This window comes from Herpailurus yagouaroundi, unplaced genomic scaffold, assembly GCF_014898765.1.
Source record: "Herpailurus yagouaroundi ecotype Mexico unplaced genomic scaffold, PumYag 197, whole genome shotgun sequence".
Taxonomy (NCBI): domain Eukaryota; kingdom Metazoa; phylum Chordata; class Mammalia; order Carnivora; family Felidae; genus Herpailurus; species Herpailurus yagouaroundi.
The window spans coordinates 8,971,636-8,977,635 of NW_024412428.1; the positions used below are offsets into that span (position 1 = coordinate 8,971,636).

Consider the following 6,000-nt stretch of genomic DNA (forward strand, 5'->3'; position numbering starts at 1 on the left):
GGGAGAAAGGAAAGTAGGCTTCAGTTACTGAGCACTTAGGGTTTACCTCCGTTAAACCATCCAATCTTCCCCAAAATCCTATAAAATAGTATTAACATCTTTTTTTTTAATAAGGGTACAGGTTTGGAAACTTGTCTGTGATTACACAGAAAATAAGTTGTAGTTCCAGAACTGGACAACAGATATAACTGGCCCCTTCCACTCTTACTGCATGCAGTAAACGATCTAGATTCTAGATCTAGATCTAGATTCTAGAGAAATGTTCTCTAGAAAAGAATATCACTGTACATACTGCAAAAATCAAAGTATTAATCCAAAGAAGCCATAAGGGCTTTCTAATTTTACTGCGATATTCACACAAAATAGATAATAATTATCAGTTAAATGAATAAATCTAAAGTTGTTCGTTGTTGAGGAATAATCAATCATAAGTTCTTGGCCTGGATTCTCTTCTCTTTAGTCACACATTAGGCTACTGGTCTCAATATCTTAAGCTCTCCTTTAGTAAATCAAAATTTAAGGGTGATAAAAAAAAAAAATCACACAACCGTATGTTTTGCGGTCATTGAAAATTACCGAATTCTAATCTCAGCTCCATGAAACCATTCTTAACCTGTCTTAGCTCAGTGACTATTCCAAAACCCCACCATTCTCCTTTCCCACCGAACGCCCCACCCCCATCTCCTCTCATCAAGTGACCTTGACTCCTATCTACCTCTTAGAGAACATAAGCTTTGAACTCTCAAACCTTTTACCACCCAACCTATAAATATCCATATCTATTCTCACTTCTTTTCTTCCTTTTCCAGTGCATCTCTCCTCCTGTCTACACTAGCACACTGCCTAGGATCACAGCTAGCTAGCACTTAGTTGTACTTTAAAAATGTAACAAACTAATTCTAGACTGATTCTTCCAACTCTGCTCGTCCATCGTTCCCTACATTTTGTTCCCTACATTTTCAGAGACAGATCCATCCACTATCTCCTCTCTCTCCTCTCCTACATCTTCAAACATTTCCTCTTCATTGGCTCTTTCCCTAACAGCTCATCAGTCTTTAAAGAAAAAAAAAAAACCCTACAAACCTTTTTCAGTTACTGCTTTATCCCTTTCTTTTCTTCAGAGTCAAACTTCTTTAAAGAAAAGTGTGTCTGGGGATTTTATATTAAGGAAGTACTGTCCATTTCTTTTAAGCAGGATAATAGTGCAGTTTTTGTTTTTTTTTTAAGAAAGAATCCTTAAAAAAATTTTTTTTAAGTTTATTTAAGTAATCTCTATACCCAACGTGGGGCTCGAACTCACTGCCCTGAGGTCAAGAGTCGCGCTCTCTACCAGTGGAGCCAACCGGGCACCCCAAACAGATATATATTGAAAACAATTACAGATAAAAAGATAGGATACCTGAGCTTAGCTTTAAAACAATCCAAAAATAAATAAATTAATTAATCAAAAATAAATAATCCAGTTGGGGGCAGGGGTTATAGACGAAACAAAATTGGTGATGTGCTCATTCTTCAAGCTTAGGTAATGACTACACGGGACTCATCATTCTATTTTCTTTTGTATTTGTATTATTATGGAAAAAGCAAATGTTTTTTTTCAAGTGGCTTAAGCTCACATTCCTCTTTCTCATTTTTGCAAAGTTTAGAAGTGATTTGAAGTCACCAGATCCACTGGGTACATTTCAATCTTTACCTTACTTGCCCTCTGCAAGACACATGATACTCTGGGCCATTCCTGCTTCTAACTTTCCTCTCGTTTGTCATTTGTTATGCATGCCCGCTCTGATTCTTCTCTTTCTCTGCCTCCCAATCTCTCAGTCTCATTTGTGGGCATTTCTCCCACTTGCTTTCAAACATGGTCCTCCCTCCCCTCCTCAAACACACACACACACACACACCATAAATGCTGCTGCTTCCCAAACTTATTCAAACTTTTCCTTTTTCGTTTCTATATATTCCTATGTGAGCTGACTCATTCTCTCCTTTAATTTCAACTACTTATGCACATGCAAACCTCCACCTCCAGCCCTGAACTCTCTCCTGAACTCCAGATCCAAATGCATCCTTACCTGAATATCCCACAAGAACTTTGAATGAATACTCAAAACTGAACTGGTCTTTATCTTTCACCCCATCAAAACCCTGCTCCTTTTCCTCTCGATCAATGGTTTTATTATCCTTTCAGACATCCTAGGCAGAAAACTAGGAATCATTTGTCTTAAGGTTCCAAATACGTCTAGCCCCCAACTTAAATCGTACTAATTTTATCCCTTAAATACTTCTACAATCCCTGTCTTTCCATAACTCCAACTGCTTAGTTCAGACTCTCTTCATTTTTCCACTGTATTTTTCTTCCCCTAAAACTGATTGCCCCATACCACTTTAATTTCCCCCCTCCTGGGTCTATTCTTCACACTTCAGCTGGAGTTATCTCTCTAAAATACAAACCCTGGGGCGCCTGGGTGGCTCAGTTGGTTAAGCATCCGACTTCAGCTCAGGTCATGATCTTACAGTCCATGAGTTCAAGCCCCACATCAGGCTCTGTGCTGACAGAGCAGAGCCTGGAGCCTGCTTCAGATTCTGTGTCTCCCTCTCTCTCTGCCCCTCCCCTGCTCATGCTCTGTCGCTGTCTCAAAAATAAATAAAAACATTTAAAAAAAAATTTTAAATACAAACCCAATAACACCACTACTCCATTTGAAATTCTTCAATGGTTGCCCCATGATGAAAAACAAAAACAAAAACAAAAACTTCCAAACTCTTTATCATGGTACCAAGTACTTTAATATCTGGCCTCTCCCATCACTATACTGCATTCACTCTGGAACTGGGGCATCAGAATGACCTAGGATTCTCCAAACAAAACACTCAAATATATCCTTTGCTTTTTGTTGCGCCATTTGCCTAGAATGAGTTTCCTCAACTTCCCTCCAGTGAAAGCCTACTCAACTTTCTTTAACGTGGGTCAAATGGAACATCACACTGGAAACTTCCCCTGATCTCCTTAGAGTCAGGGTATTTCTACCAATGGGTACAGAGAACAGCCATCAGTGGCTGAGATCACGACTTAGATGAGTTAGACCCACTTGGGTTGAAATCCCAGGTTCAAACCTTACCAGGTACGACTCTGGACAAAAATCTTTAAGCCTGTTTCCTCATCTCTGAATAACAGTAGTTAGGGATTTTTATGAGAATTAAATAATGGACTACATACAAAATACTGTATAGTGCCTCGCTGAGATTAGGTAATCAATAAATGTTACTGTTATATTGCGATTTATTCCCACTCTGGGCTCCTATAGCAACTTGCACCTATCTCTGTCATACCGTTACGATAACATGACTGTTTGCCCATACAGAACACATCGTCTTTTTATTCCCACTATCTGGCATAATGTCCACAACTTAACAGGTTCGTTAACAAAGCTTGAATGAATAAATAAAACACTTCCAATCCCTATAGTATTAAGGCGTCAAATTTTTTACTAACGGTCTTACTAGATTTAAGTTCCATCTCCTTGTACAAAATCGGTAATTTAAGTAAAAGTTACAGGCCAGTCTCATTTTAATGGAGGAAAATAGGAATTTTGTAGTGGCCTTATGTTGTTTACTTGTTGAAAACACACCCACAAAATAAACCCGCCGTGCTACCAAGGATTTTTCTGCATACTATATAAAATACCAAATTTCTAAGATGGTTGTCTCCCTGTTGAAAAAAATTTAAAGGTTTTCTAAATCTGTGTCAGCTTCCTTACCACCAGGACCTAAGCCAACCCTAAGGTGTATTACAGAGTTGCTGTTTCGTTTTGTTTTGTTTGGGCAATTTTCATCCTGAAAGCACGCTCCTGAGAAATTCCGAAGAATACTGAAATAACCAAAGAAAATAATTAGTACCCACTGCTAAAAAGCAAAAAAATCTATCAATCAATAAATAAATAAGAAAGAAAAGTCTGTGCTTTAAAAATTCCAGTAATTTAAAGTTAAACTAATCTTCAAACTAGAATCAAAATATGTGCAGGCAGCGGCCAAGCTAGTAAGTGGGAAGGTGGGGGTCCTCATTTTGCGATCTTAACCCTCAATAAATACAATGCAAAAGGCAAAACGGTTATGAAAAAAAAAAAGATACTACTATATAAAAGCATGGTCTCTACTTCTACACTTGACCTTTAAACATTAATGCCTTTTGAATAATAATTAATTAGGGGCTTAATATGCAAACACCTCTGAGCTACTTCAGAATAATCATGAATAAAAGCCTAGTAACCACACGTTCTCAGGAAAAGGAGAAAGGCCTGTTAAAAAAAAAAAATTTTAGTTTCTCAGGTCTCGCATCAAATGTGTGCCATACATACGGTTCGGCACCGAGAGGCAGCAACCTGGGAGGGTCAGAGGCGCCGCAGGCCCGAGGCCCTGCGGCTGGGGTGGCTGCTCATCCCTGAGACTTACGCGGGGCGGTGGCCCAGCCCAGCCGGGGTGGGGCTGAGCGCTGTCAGCCGGGGCGGGCCCAACGGCGGGCCACCCAAGTCTCACCTCCACTTCCCTTTCCCAGCGCGGAGCCCAGTTCCGCGACCACCCAAGAGCCCCCGCACCACAAAGACAGATTTTTTTTCTCGCCCGGTCCGCTCAAAGTTTATCGTTCTCTGCCAGCGGTCGGGGCCGCCGGGCTTTGTAGTTCGCCGGTCCAGGCCACCCCGCCGAGGCCGAGAGCCTGTGCAGCCGCTAAACTACAATGCCCATAATGCCCCGCGAGCCTCGCGCTCCCACTGCCCTCCTCCTCCCCTCCCGGCGCCCCAGGACCGCGGCACTGCCCTGGCGGCGGGAGACCGGGTGGGGCCGCCCACCTGAACGCCCCACCACCTGCCCTCTCCTGCCCGCGGCGCTCTCCCTCGGATTCAGTACCTAGGTGCCGCAGGTCGGCCGGCTGTGGGTGATGCGGTCCGGGTGGGGGTGGGGCACAGGCCGCCGCCGCAGCCGCCGCCGCGGAGTCCGTTAGTTTCCGACGTGCGTGAAGAGGCGGTGGCGGCGGCGTACGGTTGCCATGGCAGCCGCGGACCGAGCGGTGGGGGGCGCGCGGGGACTCCAAGACAACTCGGGGGAGGAGCCTGGGAACCCCACCCGGGTGCGGGGGAAGGGAGGCGCCCGGGTGCTTCGGGGGAAGGAGGGAGACTGTGACATTGAGGAGGGCGAGTGACTAATGACTCGGTGGGGCCGGATGAGCCCTGCTGCGGCAGCGTCCAATCGCCTTGGCATGACGCGTGTCCTGTGCCGTCGGCGGAGCGCGTTGGTGCCCGCTCTATTCCGAGAGGGTGCCTGTGGCGTCAGAGGAAGGAGCGCCTCAGCGGCTCAGCGCCGGCTCTTTAAAGGTCATCTGGTCCGGCCCCTCCCCCGCCGCCTCGCCGGGCATCGCCCGCCGCCTCTGCCGAGTGGCGGGGTGGGACCCGAAGCCACCCTGGGGCTTTTCACCGGGAAAGTCGCAGTCTCTCACACCTTTCTGCCACTCTGAGGAGTGGGCTAGAAATGAATCCGTTAGTAAAAATGTAGTGCCTACAGCCTTTAGGCTCATTCGGGAGGTTTGAGAACTTGTACGTGGCAGTGATTTCAGCTGAATTTTTGATGTGTAGTATTTCTTAGGTAACCGTTTGCGGACTCTCCAGGACCCACCTGAGAGATGCAGTGCGGTAGAAACTGAGGTCAAGCGCATGGGCTTCCGAAACCCGCTTCTGGGTTCACGTCCTGCCCCTATACTTGGTAGCTGATAACCGGGGGGGGGGGCAATTTATTTACCCCCTGTGATGCTGAAAGTTTTAATCTGCAAAATGCAGGTAATGGCCAGCTCCCAGTGCTTGTGAGAAATAAAAAGCATTAGTGCTGATGAAGCACCGTAAAACAAAGACTGGCATTTAACAATAACTTTTAAATCTTAGTTATTTAACATTTCCTGATAAGTATCAGAAGAATGGGTAGCCTGGAGGTGAGGGTGGGCCTTTTTTTTTTTTTTTT

The 6,000-nt window shown here is 44.7% G+C and overlaps 1 protein-coding gene and 1 long non-coding RNA gene across 9 annotated transcripts in view; one reads left to right on the top strand and one right to left on the bottom strand.

Annotated features, from left to right (window-relative positions):
* The window catches only part of KATNAL1 (katanin catalytic subunit A1 like 1), a 103,071-nt gene extending 97,832 nt beyond the window's left edge, over positions 1–5,239 (bottom strand). Inside the window, exons 1-2 of one of the 6 annotated variants that reach the window (XM_040448127.1) lie at positions 4,900–5,239; positions 3,756–3,865 (exon numbers count right to left, since the gene is read on the bottom strand). The gene's annotated coding sequence lies outside the window, so the exon portion shown is untranslated. The other 5 variants (XM_040448126.1, XM_040448129.1, XM_040448125.1 and 2 more) reach the window with 5 other exon arrangements.
* The window catches only part of LOC121012802 (uncharacterized), a 9,300-nt gene continuing 8,077 nt past the window's right edge, over positions 4,778–6,000 (top strand). For 2 of the 3 annotated variants that reach the window (XR_005782314.1, XR_005782316.1), the window contains exon 1: positions 4,778–4,912. This is a non-coding gene — a long non-coding RNA (uncharacterized LOC121012802). Of the gene's footprint in view, positions 4,913–5,621; positions 5,749–6,000 lie in introns of all 3 variants that reach the window. The other variant, XR_005782315.1, reaches the window with a different exon arrangement.